Source organism: Pinus tabuliformis, chromosome 2_2 (assembly GCF_031772625.1).
Source record: "Pinus tabuliformis cultivar Carrire ecotype Pingquan chromosome 2_2, CPIR1, whole genome shotgun sequence".
In the NCBI taxonomy this organism is placed as follows: domain Eukaryota; kingdom Viridiplantae; phylum Streptophyta; class Pinopsida; order Pinales; family Pinaceae; genus Pinus; species Pinus tabuliformis.
The window spans coordinates 343,302,084-343,318,160 of NC_142300.1; the positions used below are offsets into that span (position 1 = coordinate 343,302,084).

The 16,077-nt window shown below is 34.1% G+C and overlaps 1 pseudogene; it reads right to left on the minus strand.

The window, feature by feature from the left end:
• Positions 1-1,163: 1,163 nt before the first annotated feature.
• On the minus strand, positions 1,164-1,845 carry LOC149192673 (cytochrome P450 CYP72A616 pseudogene; annotated as a pseudogene).
• Positions 1,846-16,077: the final 14,232 nt, after the last annotated feature.

The window sequence follows — 16,077 nt, forward strand, 5'->3', positions numbered from 1 at the left end:
ATATCCATGCCTTCTTGAAATGGCAGTAATAACCTTTCCTCCTCACCTGCCCGATTATTGCAATGAGATGAGACTCCACTCTGCCCCGGTGTCCACAGCCTACCGTCATCCATTGCCAAGCTGTGCTACCGGGGCCACCAGATTGAAAGTAGGCAAGGAAGGTAGCAACCAATAGTAAGGTTATTGTAGAGGCAGCCACGGGAATAGAATTATCCTCTGAAGTTGATGACTTCTTCACTTTATATTTAGATTTCAATTCTCCTATGGTTGTAATGAGTGTTTCAAATGCACTTAATAAAAATGTATCCGTTGTTGACTCTAGTGGAACGTTCTTCAGCTCTCTGAATAATAATCAAAATGCAGGGGGAGATGATACAATCACCAGTACCCAACAGATGTACAATTATCAAAGCACTCAAGGTTGCTATTCCAAGCAAGTTAAAGCAATCAACTCAGCACTTGGGATCAAATCCCACAAAGCAATTCTATCCCTGCTCTTCAAATTCCTTCAAGCTTTTGAAAGTAAAACCAATGAATTATCAATATAATTTTACAATAATAAAAAACAATTAGAAGGCCTTAATAGAATTGATATATATTGTTTCCCTATTTCATTTTTCTTGAAAAAACAATTTTTAACATTTAACATTATTTTTATCTTAATTATTTTTTCTTAAATTATTTTTTATATACTTACATTATTATTATTATATAATTATAAATATATATAATTGATTTCTCTTAAATAACATACTTTAATAGAACTGATAATTCCTATAACAAAGGAAAAAATAATAATAATTAAATATTATATTGTTTCCCTATTTCATTTTTTTATGAAAAACCATTTTTATCTTTACCATTATTTTTATTTAAAAAGACACGTGTATTGACAAAGTCACGCATAACAATCATCTTAAATAGAAAATGTACTTTTCCACACAATAATAATATAAAAAATAAATAAATAATGCACAACTAAAACTGAATAAACTTTAAAAAGCACCACTAGAAATTACATATCAAATAACCATGGAAAGGGAAAAAATGGAACAGCAAAAGGTCACGTCCTCCATATTTGGGTACGCGGTTTTGAAATGTCTATGGGAGTATTGGTTTGCTACATAAGCATCTAGTGATACGACATGAAGGAATCATTATGTTTACACTTCCATACGTTTAAATAAGATCTACATGCCATGTTGAGGCTGTACGGTAACCATAGCGATGGGAGCATGCCTGTATGCAGGTGAAAGACTGGATGAGAATCTCTGCAAAATCATAGCTAACGCAGTCTTGGCCTCCAACATGGCAAAGTTTTGGCCAATACATGTTCTTGGAACCATTGAAAATGGTAAAAAGGCATTCGGGTCAGTAGCTGCCTTTGAGGGACCATCTGCAAATCTTTCGGGCTTAAACATGTTTGCATCTGGCCCCCAATACTTCTCACTGTGATGCACTCCCAAAATTGAGAAACTCAGGAGTGCGCCTTTTGGAAGTGAAAACGGGCCGAGCTTCATCTCCTTGCATGGTTCTCTTATTATCGAATGCGCAGGTGGGTATAGCCGTAGAGATTCTTTTAACACCATAGTCATCTGCCAGCGAGAAAAAAAACAGACAACAGTCACTATGCTACCTTAAATGAGAAATAATCAACAAATCGAATGAGAAAAGTGATGGAATACATACTGATTTCATCCTGCTAAGCATGTCTGCATCTGGTATGCCCGTGCCACAAATACTGTTAACTTCTTTTCCTAATATTTCCTGCCAATCCAGGTTTATTGCAAGCAAGAATATTGTCTGGACACATGCTTCCGTGCTCCAATTCACTATTGCCAACATGCCCTAGCCTTGTCATTGAATAAAATTTGTGTGAACATGCAATACCAACAAAAACTAATAACAGGCAATGAATTTCTTGAGATCTAATGTATATTTTCAAGAAAATAATCTATAAACCATATACGTCTTATAATGGATTGGAAAATTGAATAATTCTGCATTTGTAATGATATTTCTAGGGACAGCTCGGACATTAGGGGAATTTTGAGTTCTAAAATGGGCCTCCTAAGGAAATTATAAAATAATAGTGGAAATAATAAAATAATATTATATTACATCATCAAATTTTAGAGGGAAAAATTAAAAAACTATTTTTTCAACTCGTATTTTCAACTTATCTCGCTATGGGTTTACTCAAATTTTAAGCAGAAACACTCGTTGGATGCAGAATTTTATTCCTCATCCAAGAAGTACCCATGTTGCATACTTTCGATGGATCCTGCTACACAAATAATTTCTCCAATAATCTCGCATTTTGTTATTAATGGAAACAATATCCTCGTATCTACTCCACTTGTTGAGCCACTCCCCCTAAAATTGTGTTGCTCCACTCGTCATCATTATACTGGGCCCTGTCATATTCTCCCCCTTTGACATCAATAGCAAAGGGATGCAAAATATATGACCCCCATATTTTGACAAATATGTCCAAATACTTCTTGAGGTAGAGGTTTTGTGAAAATATCGGCAATTTGTTCCTTGGTGTTGACATACTCGATTTTGATGTTCCCCTTTGCAACCTATTCTTGAATGAAGTGATACTTGATTGGGATATGTTGTCTTCGAATGCATGACTAGATTCCTTGAGAGGTTGATTTTATTAGTGTGTTCACAATATATGGTGATAGGTTGATTTGTTTCTATGTTGGCATACTTCATGGTTTCCTTCATCCATAGGATTTGTGTACAACAATATGTCGTTGTAATGCACTGGACTTCGGCTATGGAGACATATTCTAATGATTTTTCCTTACTAATCCAAGACACAAGACAATCTCCCAAGAAGAGTGCATTCCCACTAGTACTCTTTCGATCATCAAGGTTTCCTTCCCAATCTTCATCAAAATATGTTGTCAAGGTAATATTTGTGCTCTTAGGATAACATAATCCAAAGTCAAGATTTCATTTTAGGTATTTTAGGATTCTCTTTACACCTAGCATATTAGATTCCTTAGGGGCTGATTGGAATCTTGCCAACATTCCTACTGCTTGTATGATGTTTGGTCATGAAGTTTTCATATATAAGAGAGCTTCAATCATTGATCTGTGAAGAGTAGAATCCACCATAAGAGATTCATCATCCTTACTTATCTTGCAACCTATAATGATAGGTGTCCTCATAATGGCACATTCTTCCATCCCAAATAACATAAGAATATCTCTGAGATAATTTTTTTATGATATGAACATAACTTCTTTAGTTTGAGTTACTTGAAGTCCAAGAAAGTAATCCAATTCACGAATCATCGACATTTTTGATGATTTGTCCTTGTTCATTCATCTTGTTCTTGAACACCCACTTGGTTCTTATGGCATTCTTGTCCTTTGGATGAGTTACTAGCTCCCATGTTCCATTATTTTCAATTTGACGCATATTTTCTTCCATTTCTTTGGTCCAGTGAGGATCCTTCCTTGCTTCAGTCAAATTTTTTGTTCCATTGTGGATAGTAGGGCAATGTCATTCATTTTTTGTGTATTTTTCATCTTCTTCGACTTTTTATTCCATCATCTACATCACCAATTATTTGATCTTTTGGATGATGTTTTTGAATGAAATTTACCCTTGATGGAGTTTGAGATGGTTCCTTTTGATTTTCTGGCTCCTTTTCTTCTTTTGCAACATCTTCTTTTGGATCTCCAAGAATAGGATCTTCTCCATTGATTTCAACTTCTTTCTTAGGAAGAGCCTCATCAATATTTACATCAATACTTTCAACTACCTTTCGCAATTGATTGTTGTAGCATTTGTAGGCCTTGCTTCTTGTAGAGTATCCAAGAAAAATTCCTTCATCAACTTGAGAATCAAACTTTCCTGGTGAATCATCATTGATCTTCATAAAGCACTTGCTTCCAAATATTCTAAAATATTTCATTGAAGTAGGTCTTCGTTTCTATAATTTATATGGATTTTTATCACTATTTCCCTGAAGTTATCCCTTGTTCATACTATATTATTTCCCCAACTGCTTCTCTCGAAAATTTAGGTTGTAATTCGGTTGTTAATGACATTGTACTTGCAATCTCTTGTACAAATATGTTCTTTCAACCACTCCATTTTGTTGTGGAGTCCTAGCAACGAATCCCTCTTGATTCCATGTTTTTCACAGAATTCATTGAATTCCCCTTGAAGAGTTGGAGTTCAGTTTGGCCCGCACGGATCTACATGCATTATTTCTATATGCTTTGATGATGAGTATTATGTTGTCTTGAAGTTGACCCTTGTTTGCTTTCCATGTTGACATGGTGCACAAATAGCCTTTTCAGGTTCACTGCCTAAGTTTTGTTGATCTTCACTTGAGCCATAACCAAATTTCATCTACTTGACTTACGTAACATTTTTATTCTTGAATTTCACTTAGAATGTATATACATTATTTGATCTTATTACTCATTTTCCCACAATTTTTCCTAAAGACTACCTTCTTATCTCACAATCCTTGTCAATAAAGATGGTCTCATGTCCTTGGTCAAAAATTTTGTGATGTTTAGAAGATTTTTCATAATTCCTTCAAAGAATAATGAATTTTGTGTTTTTCTTTTACCATTTATGATCAGTGTACCTTTTCTAGAATTTTTTGCAAATCTACTTCCAAAATTCACATTTCCATCATTCTTGTTTAGTGAGATGAACTTCTTTTGCTCACTAGTCATGTGCCTAGAACATCCACTATCTACGAACCATTTGTTTTCCTAATTTTGTGCACACAAGGATAGACCACACTTTTCAAGGGTGGTTTCTCTAGTCTTCCTTCTCCATACCCTTTCTCTTGGTTCTATTAGACAATGTTGTGCTTCATGACCTGTATTATTGCATTTGGAGAATTCTAGACCAAACTTTGAAAGAGGAGAAAATGAATTGTAAGTTTTAATCAAGTTTTGTCTCCTTTAATCAATAGTCTTATTTTGGTAATTAGTCCCATATGTTCTTGGGTCAGCATTATTACCTCCATAAGCCTTTTAATGTTTAGCCTCACGACCAAAATTTTTGAAAGGAAGCAATGACCAAGGAAAATAGTTTGATAGCTCTTAACATAAGCTTGTCTTGATGTGGCATTCCTTTTTGGATAAGATGGCTTCTCATTCTTTGGATTATTGTGAGGAGGTCCCTTTGGTGTGTCTAATTGCTTCTCACTTCTTGAATTATTGCAAAGAGCATCAACATAGCTTCTTTCATGATGGCCATTAGTGTTCTCCCTTATTAGAGGATTCACATGTATAGCCAAGTCTTGATTTGTCATGTTATGGTATTTGAGTGTTGAGGATGACATCTAGGGTTAGATAAATTTTCAAGGTTTGTTGATCAATACTTCAACACTTTAATAAGATAATGTTACAAGGCTTATTACACCTTTCCAATTAAGAATTGGTACAAGTGACCAAGCTAAGGCCAAGGCTTTCAACCCAAAAATTTTATATCTCCTTAATAACTTTTTAGGAGCATCTCTAAGGCCTAAAATTGATTTCCATTGGGGAAATACTTTACTTCATTTACTTCTGAAGCCTTAAAAGTCTTTAAAAATATCAAGGGATCTCTCCAAACATTACTTCCAATCAAATAACTCTAAAAAGGAATACAATAATGACCAATATCCCAGTTGAAAAGAGATTTCTCCTCTTTCCTTCCCTTGCAAAACAAATATTCCAATGTATTATATTATATTATAAAGAATAGGTTCCCCTTATGGAGAAAATGACTTTCAAACTTAGGAACTAGAATATGAGAAATCCATAGCTATTTTAATCCACCTTTGGACTGATAAAGGCTAACCTTACAGATAAAACATGAGCATAGTCTTAGGATCAAAATAACTCACACATCTTGTCTCTCACACTCTGCAGTCCATAACCATAAATATCACTTTCTTAAAGAAGACATCTACATATAGTATTCATTCATTGATAAGTATAAGTTATTAACCACACACAATAGAAGGTATATACAATTATTTGGAGCACTTAGGCTAGTTGGAAATTAAATTTATTCATGTTATAACAAAAATACCAACCCCTGAACCTTATACATTGACCTCGCTTCCTCATGGCTTCTAATTTCTCACAAGTCCCTTCCTTTTCCTTTAGCTTCTTGTTCATTAATCCTATCCACTTTGCTTCCCTTCCTTTTCCTTTAGCTTCTTGTTCATTAATCCTATCCACTTTGCTTCTGTTTCAATTTTGAGAGAAACGATTTCTTGTGATAATTTTCCATTATTTATCCTTAGTTTTCCATTTTCTTCAATGGCAATAACCAACAATTCATCCTCATTTCCTACTTCTTCTTTAGGTTTATCTGTGTCATCTATGAATTCCATGATTAATATTTCTTTGCTCACTGCACAATCATCATATTCATCATAACCATCACTATCTTGCTTAGAGAATATATTTCTTTTATTTGAGCCTTTCTTCTTGAATGTTCTTTTCTTAGGTTCATCTTCATCAGAATCATCACTGTCTTGTTTAGAGAAGAAGTTATTTTTGTTTGAACCTTTCTTTTTGAAAGACCTTATTTTAAGCTCATTTTCATCATCATTTTCATCCTTGAAAGGACACTTGCAGCTTAATGTCCTATTTTTCCACATTTAAAAACAAATGAGAGGGTACTTACCTTTGAGTTTGGATCATTTCTTCAATTTCTTGAAAAATTACTCCAATTATGTTTGGTATCAGAACCATCATTGTTGCAGCCACAACTCTTCCCCTTCTTTGATGTCTTTAATGATTTGAAAGTAGCTTCTTTATGAGTTGAGTTTCTTGTTCTCATTTCATATGCAATAATAATTCCATGAAGCTCATCGATTTTCAAGTTGTCCAAGTATTTTAATTCTTCTATGGCACTAACATTGGCATCAAAGTAAAGTGTCAAAGTTATCTTAGAATTTCCTGGACAATTGTCTTGTCTTTGATGTCTTCACCTAATCCTTTGAGAGAATTGACAACTTCGTTTACTATAAGAAGTTAAGAAGCAATGTCTTCTTCTTCATTCATTTTGAGACTTTCAAACTTCCTTTTATAGGTTTGGAGCTTTTCCTTCTTGACTTTATCATCTCCTTCATAAATGCTAATGAGCTTGTCCATCAAATTGGGGGACCCTAACATCCTTACTTGCCATTGTGATTCAAAAATCCTTCTTCTAGTTGTCATGCTCAAGTACCAATTGTTGGAAACACTAAGAGGGGAGTGAATCAATATTTCTTTCAATTGTTATTTTAAGCAAATTAATATTATCACAAAATAGACCAAAACGCAAAGATAAAACAAAAATAATTCTATTGATAAAAATAGTGAGGACTCCAATCATCTTATACAACAAATCATGCTCCAACCTATATAATAATATCTTTGAATTTTTCAAAACTCTAATATTGAATAGAACCAAGTTCCTACTTGCTCAAAATGAGGACCCCAATCCTTTCAACAACTTCCAAGCTTCAACTTGGTCAATAAATTAGGACTCCAATCCTCTCACATCCAAGCTCCAACTTGGTCAAATCAAATTTTACAAGAAATACTTCAAAATGGTCCCAGAATGTCTTCAATAAATACTTCAACAAAGCTACTTCGAAGATGTCTTCAACAAGCTTCAACAATGATCCAACTGATCTTCAATAGTCCTTCAACAAATTTGCTCCAAAGATGTCTTTAACAAGCTTTAACAATGCTCTAATTGATCGTCAATGATCCTTCAACAAAGATACTCTATAGATGTCTTTAACAAGCTTCAGTGATGCTCCAAGATGCTTAAATAATGTCTTCAAATGTACGCTCCAAATAGAGACACAAGTTTTTCTTCCAAACAACTCCAAATCTATCTTCAAGGAAGGGTGAAATTTATTTCAAAAAAGTGTCAAATATTTCTCTCAAAGACTACTCTAAGATGAAGTGAAAATATACACTTTATGTTATCCACGGTAGGGCCAAGTTTGTGCCTTGACACAACGATAAGATCAATCCTTAGGAGGGGTCGAAATTTAAGATCAATCCTTAGGAGGGGTCGAAATTATGTTCTGATGCACTAAAGACTCTGCTTCAAAAGGCCCAAAAAATTATGTGCAAAATTTTAGGAAGGTCGTGAAATCTTGTTCTAATACATAAAGAAGTTTACTCCAAAAAATTACCAAGAAGCCTCCTTTGAAAATGGTTGAGTCTACTCTTAAACAGAACAAGGTCTACTCCTGCAAAGGTTGAGATCTTCTTCCTGAAAAGGCTAAATTATGCTACTGAAATATGAGATCAAAATCCAAGATAATAACTAAGTCAAAGCTTTGTATAGATGACAAGGGTTCGAGATCTGTCTTAGCCTTAGGGCCAAGCACCAAGAGCCAAAATCTTAGGTATAGGTCACACAAAAAGGTATAGAAAATGAACCATAGAAGTATAATTAAAAACAAAAACAAATTCTCCTTTGTCTTGCCTCCTTGAACACCTCCTTAGTTCACGAGTTGTGAATTTCTACACTCTCATTTCAAATCATGACTTTTTTGTGTGCAAGACCGATTTGGATGGGTGAAATGAAGAGCCACAACTTCTATTTATACTTGTTCGACCATAATTTGAAGAGACACGTCCATTGGAGAGGGGTTAGTTGGAGAGGGGCCAACTCAAATTCATGTACGCTTGACAAAATATGGGTCTTCAACATGTAAATTAATTTTCTCTCCAACAAAGAGGAGTTAGGGGGCAAGTAAATGCTCGTTGGAAAGGGCTTGAAGTCCTCTACAAGCCTACCAGGTGAAGATAATTTTAAATAGAGGAGGAATGACCTATTATAGAGTTTTATGAACCCAACGTTTCAGACTACCAAGTGAGTCCATCATCAAGGGTTGCGACAATAGATATTCTAGAAATATTAATGATGTATTCATGAACTATATTTAAGGTTATATATATAAATTATGAAAGAAATTAATCTAAGAAATTAAGTCAGCCAATCTCCCCCTTTATTATTGATGGCAAAAATCTCCTCATAAACTACTCCCCCTGTCGTGCTACTCCCCATGTCATTGTGTTTCTCCCTTTGTCATCGTGCTACTCCCCTATCATATTCTCCCCCTTCGACATCAATAGAAAAGGGAGGCTCCAATGGGATGCAAGAGATATGACCCCCATCTTTTAACGAAAATGTTCAAATTCTTCGAGGCAAGGGTTTTGTGAATATATCCACCGATTTGTTCCTTGGTGTTGAAATACCCCATTTTGATGTTTTTCTTTGCAACCTTTTCTCGAAGGAAGTGATACTTGATTGGTAGACATTTTGTCTTTAAATGCATGAATGGATTCTTTGAGAGGATTGTTCCACTAGTGTTGTCACAATACATGGTGATAGGATAATTTGTTTTTAAGTTAACATCCCTCAATGCTTCCTTGATCCATACAATTTGTGTATAATAATCTACTTTGTCTGTGTACTCAACTTCAACTGTGGAGAGAGATACAAATGATTGTTTCTTGCTAAGCCAAGACATAACACAGCCACCCAAAAAGAATGCATTCCCACTAGTACTCTTTCGATCATCAACACTTCCTGCCCATTCTACATCAGTGTATGTTTCCAATGTAATATTTGTGATATTAGGGTACCATAATCCAAAATCAAGAGTTCCTTTCAAGTATCTAAGGATTCTCTTTACAACTAGCATCCACCACAGGAGACTCATCATCCCTCCTTATAGCTTGTAACTTGTAATCATAGGTGCATTTGCAATGGCACGTTCTTCCATCCCAAATCGCTCAAGCGTATCTCTGATATATTTTTCTTTTAATATATACCTACACTGGAGTTTCTTGAAGTCCAAGAAAGTAAGGCAACTCACCAATCATCGAAATTTCAAATACCTTCATCAAGTTTTGGGCAAATTTATAACTCATTTCATCATTGTTTCTCCCAAAAATTAGATCATCCGCATATAATACTGTCATTAGTAGATTGTCTATGTCTATCTTCATATAAATATTACTTCCTGCAACTCCTTTCTTGAAGCCTTACTGTTGAAGGTAATTATCAAGCCAAGCTCTTGAAGCTTACTTTATTCCATACAAGACCTTCAATTTGCAAACAAAATATTTTCCTTCGTTCTAGTTGATCCATGTCTTTAGGTCACTATTTATAAATGATGATTTTAAGTCCATTTGATAAAATTTGAAGCCTTCAAAACAATTAAATGCCAAAAACATCTTTATAGCTTCCAATTTTGCAATGGGAGCAAAGGTTTCTTCAAAGTGAATTCCTTCAATTTGAGAGTACCCCTTCCACACCAACCTTACCTTTTTTTTGATGATCAATATTTCTTCATTCATCTTGTTCTTGAACACCCACTTAGTTCCTATGGCATTCTTGTCCTTTGGATAAATTAATAGATCTCTTGTTCCATTATTTTTAGTTTAATGCATCTCTTCTTCAATTTCTTTTTTCCCATGAGTATCCTTCCTTGCTTGAGTGAAGTTTTTTGGTTCTATTGCGAATAGTAGGGAAATGTTATTCCTTTTTGGTGTATCTATCATCTTTCTTCGTTTTTGTATTTCATCATCCATCTCAACAATAATTTTATCTTCCAAGTGATGTTTTTGAATAAACTCTACCCTTGATGGAGTTTGAGATGGTTCCTTTTGATTTTTTGGCTTCTTTTCTTCTTTTGCAACATCTTATTCTAGATTTCTGAGAATAGAATCTTCTCCATTGATTTCAACTTCTTTCTCAGGCAAAGCCTCATCAATACTTTCAACTACCTTTCGTAGTGAATTGTTGTATCATTTTAAGCCTTGCTTCTTATAAAGTATCCAAAAAAACTTATTTCATGAACCCAAAATCAAACTTGCCTAATGAATCATAATTGATCTTCATAAAGCACTTGATTCCAAATACTCTGAAATATTTTAATGAAGCAAGTCTTCCTTTCCATAATTCATATGGATTTTTATTATTGTTTTCTTGGAGTGGTGCCTTGTTCATAATATATATTGTTGCTCAGGCTACTCTTAAAAATTTCGGTTCTAAATCGGTTGTTAATGACAATGTTCTTACAGCGTGTTCTACAAAATTGTTCTTTCTTTCAACCTCTCCATCTTTTTTTGTTTAGGTTCCTAAATCAATTGTTCTTACAGCGTTTTGTACAGAATTGATTGTTCTTTCTTTCAACCTCTCCATTTCTTTTTGCATTCCTAGCAACAAATAGTTCCCTTTTGATTACATGTTTTTCAGAGAATTCATTCAACTCCGCTTAGGTAAATTCTCCACCTCTATCTGTCCTTAAACATTTGATTTTTTACTCACTTATATTTTTAACTATTGCTTTGAAGTTGGTTATTGCTTTCTTTCCATGTTGACATGGTGCACAAATAGCCTTTCTGATTTTGAAATTACAAAGATATCTCTCATTACCTGAGTTTTCTTGATCTTCACCAAATTATCAAAGTTTGGATGTCCCAATCACTTGTGCAATAACCAAATTTCATAGACTTGACTAATGTAAGTATAGGGGGTTTACGCAGTGCATTATATTAGATATCATTTTTGGAATTCCACTGCGTTAAGTAAGTCATTCATGTATGACCCTTTCCATGAGAGGTAGTCGTAAGTGACTAATTTCTCATGATTTGAATAGTTCACTTAGCACTCATTGCATCGGGTGATGCTCACAGGGGTGAAGAAGTGGGGTTGAAACTGGTGATATAAATCACATAGCGTCAATCATCACTTCCGGGGCTTGCACCCGGTAACCAGGACTTCCCAGGAGGTCACCCATCCCAGATCTCCTCTGGCTCAAGCGCGCTTAACTGTGGAGTTTTCCCCACAATCAAGCCCACTTAGCTTGCTACCCCATTTGCAAAACCTTAGCAAGTATTAACTAATGTAACATTTTTCTTCTTGAATGTCACAAAGAATGTATACATTATTTGATCTCCCTTTCCCACAAGTTTTCCTGAAGAATTCCTTCCTATCTCACAATCCTTGGCACTAAAGATGATATCATTTCCTTGGTCACAAATTTGATTGACGCTTAAAAGATTGAGCATGAGTCCTTCAACAAATAGTGCATTATATGCGTTGCCTTTACCATTACAAGACTCACTATGCTTTTCTAACAATTTTCACAGATCCACTTCCAAAATTCACATTTCCATCCTTCTTGTTTAGGGTACTTAACCTTTGAGTTTGGATGCTTTATTTAGCTTCTTGAAAAATTGCTCCAATTTTGTTTCAATATCAAAATCATCATTGTTGTAGCCACCACTCCTACCCTTCATGTTTTTAATGCTTTGAAAGCATCTTCTTTGCAAGTTGAATTTGAAATCTCATTCATTTTCAAATCACCCAAGTGATTTAGTTTTTCAGTGGCATTGAATTTAGCATCAATGCGGTCAACCTGACAAACCACTTGCTATAGAATTCAAAGTCTTTGAATTTTCCACATCTGCTTTCTTCCCATCAAGATCTATTGGAAGACGAAAAGGGATCTTGCATCAATCGTTCACAGACTTCCAAACTTGGACTCCAAGAGACATGATTAAAAACAAGACGGCCAAGATTGTTAGAGATCTATGGAGTAGCATTGTATAAAGAGCGTAATCTGTCCAATATGATCATGGACAAACATTGTATAGTGTAATCTGTCCAATATGATTATGATTATCTGTGTTGGTCTCCAATCACTCAAAAAATAAAAATTAAAAATTAAATGATTAACAGTGTTAGTCTTCAATCACTCAAAAAATTAGATGCTAACTATATCAAAAATCCTTGGCATCCTTTGCTTATGACATACAAATCTACTTTATTGTTCAAATTTTATATATTTTTCTATTTTCAGCCTATGTTTCACAAACTCCTTGGAACACACTTTCCGATATCACATTTTCGACGTAGCTTGTTTTTATCAAGACATGTATGTATATATTTGATGATATGATTCTTTTAGGGGTTATACGTATCATGGCTAATTTAATATTTTATTTGCTGATTTTCGACTTTTTGGGTGGTAATATGAACAATGGCTAATTTAATACATGATAATATTTTATAATAAACATGTTTGTTGTTTATGACATGCATACATAATGTTGCGAGACAACGAATTTATTTCAGATTAAGTTCCGAGTGATGAAGCACTTTATTTCATTTAGATAATTACTTGATGTTATTATGTTGCATGATTTCATGTAAGAATCACAAGGGCATTTCAGTGGGCAGCAAACTTTTGTGAAATTTTCCGTTTGTCTTTGCGAAAAGCTTTTGTTGATTTAATCATTATGAAAATGGTCGGTCCCAAAAGGAGGTTTTTGTTATCTGAATGTCTTTGTACAAATTCTTTGCATCATACAGCGGGTTGTACTCTAACTATATTGAATTCAATAAAGATCAATATATTGAATTCAACTTGCTGTGAATTGAGCTCAACAGATGGGTGTACTCTATTATTAATAAAAATCAACCTTTCACCGCCATATTTATGATACATACCTCCTTTACAACCATATTTACTGTACATAGCTTTCCGGAATTTCATTTATTTTAATGTTTGAATTGTGTCATATGCTTATTAATTACTAAGATGTTTGTATCCCTTCAAATTCTGATTAACCATATCATTTGCATGCACTACTTCACAGTATCGGATATTTTTAAAATTCAAATTCTGATTAACCATATCATTTGCATGCACTACTTCACAGTATCGGATATTTTTAAAATTCAAATTCTGATTAACCATATCATTTGCATGCACTACTTCACAGTATCGGATATTTTTAAAATTCGAAAATGCAGTAGAGATTTCAGGTAAAAATCAATATAATACCCCTAGTTCACCAAATTTGATTACACTTATACGCTACCCTTCAATTCACTTCGGTAATCGCATTCACGAGTAGAGTCATTCTCAAGTAAAAATAATACCAAACTTTTATTCATATTCCAGAGTATTCGAATAAAGTTCTTTCCCATTTATTTTATTTTATTTTGTTCATTTAGAAAATATTGTAGCAAACCATTTTTAATTATTCTATCAATGAGATTCCCGACAAACACAAAAGCCATTTCTTTGTTTTATAAATGCATATATTCTACAGGATATACTCATTTTGTAAAGTTGCAAACAGACGTTATAATAATGTGACATAGGAATAAAGAGCATCGCATTAAAGTAGAAATTTGTGTGATAAGTTGGCCTCTGAGCTATACTACATGTGTGCCAGTCTTATTCTGACCGAAAGTGTAATGCCCCTTTGCTATTATTTCATCTTTATATTAATTTATTTATTCAATAAAATTATTTTAATGCTTTTATGACTTGTTATACCATGATGGTGAAATATGAGAAAAGAGTGTCATTTACCGATTGCTAAAGATTTAAAGAATAACCCAATAACCAATCACCTGGCCACAAAATAATACTAGCTATTTGTCAATTTGAACAAATCATTCGTAAAATATGATTATGTATATCCTTAAATATGGTTATCAGGAGATGTAAAATATTTAATTCTTTTTAAATCACTGGTTATATATAGCCTACACGATTATCCCGTATTTGAGCATGTCATTACACCGATTCCCTCTTCTTATTACTGCAAAGTAAAATCTCTACCCTCTCCTCTCAGTGCCGTGTCTTGAAAGTTTAACCATTTGTCAAATAGATTTCCTTTATCCCAAGTTGGCTACCTATCCAGGGATTGTAATTTCTACAAGATATTATTATTACACTGATTCCCTCTTCTTATTATTGCAAAGTGAAATCTCTACCCTCTCCTCTCAGTGCCGTGTCTTAAAAGTTTAACAATTTGGAGAATACGTGGGACAAACCTCTACCACTGTGAAGTGACAGTTGCAGGATTTTTAACCAACGGTGGCAATATCACCTGAACCATAACAAGGAGGTGCAGACTGCAGGTGTGCAAAGGATACGGACGGACTTAACACGCTGAAGCCCCGAACGGTACGGAGGACAACATTATCTATGATCCAACTATTTTTGACTCAAAATCAATAGTAATTACGAGGGTAAAAAATATCAAACAGAACCCTTATATTTCATCTCGCAGATAACATTGTTACAAACAGAACCTTGCCTTCTGTACAAGAAAGATACATCCACAAAGATTTGTGACTTCAATTCATAATCATAAAATATTGTTAAAACCAACATGGAGCCATTCACTTCGAATCACTTGGAATCAAGATCAAAAGAAGAATCTAACAACAACAAATAAGTTCATACACCTCTATGAACATCAAAATGAAAAGACATAAGAAAGGTAGTCGCCAAACAGCAACCATTGAAAGGAACAGAGTGCAAACCATGCAATACATAGATTTACAAGGTTAGATTGATAGGAGTTACGATGTGGCACTGTAATCTATCAAAAACAATACACAAAAACATCGAGCAATTTACAATCGAGCGCACATGAGCAATCAACATTCACATGAGTAGCAGTGTATCACAGCCATGCTCTCAAAATTATCAGAATCTATCCCCATGATCTCAAAAGGCAAATCCAATGTATCGCCAATAAAAAAAATAAGCAAACCAAGCCATAATATAACTTGCTTTAGGCAAAACGTGCTCAACCAAATGTATGATAAAATTAAAGAATATAAAAGCACATTCAATCTCACGGATGATAAAGGAGCACCTTGTCACCAAAAAAGATTATGATATAACACCACCTTGTCACTGAAGGTAAACTGCATTACATATAACACTCTTCCTAAAAATATCAATTACAAAATAAGACACACATATAGAAGCCAAAAAGGAAACACAAGGTAATCAGAAATTGTAGGCATCATATACTAGTTTGGAAATCAGAACACGGATCAATTTGTCCAACAATAGAGACAACTGCATTTGAACATATTACTTCATAAGAAAAATTAAACAAGCAATCACTAAATCTAGCATCATTAAAGATTCAAGCTCTTACAAAAGAGATGAATAATTTCAGAAAACCATGCCCTATCAGGAAATTAACATTTTATTAATCAAGCAATAAGTAGTAGACTTGCAACTGTGTAAC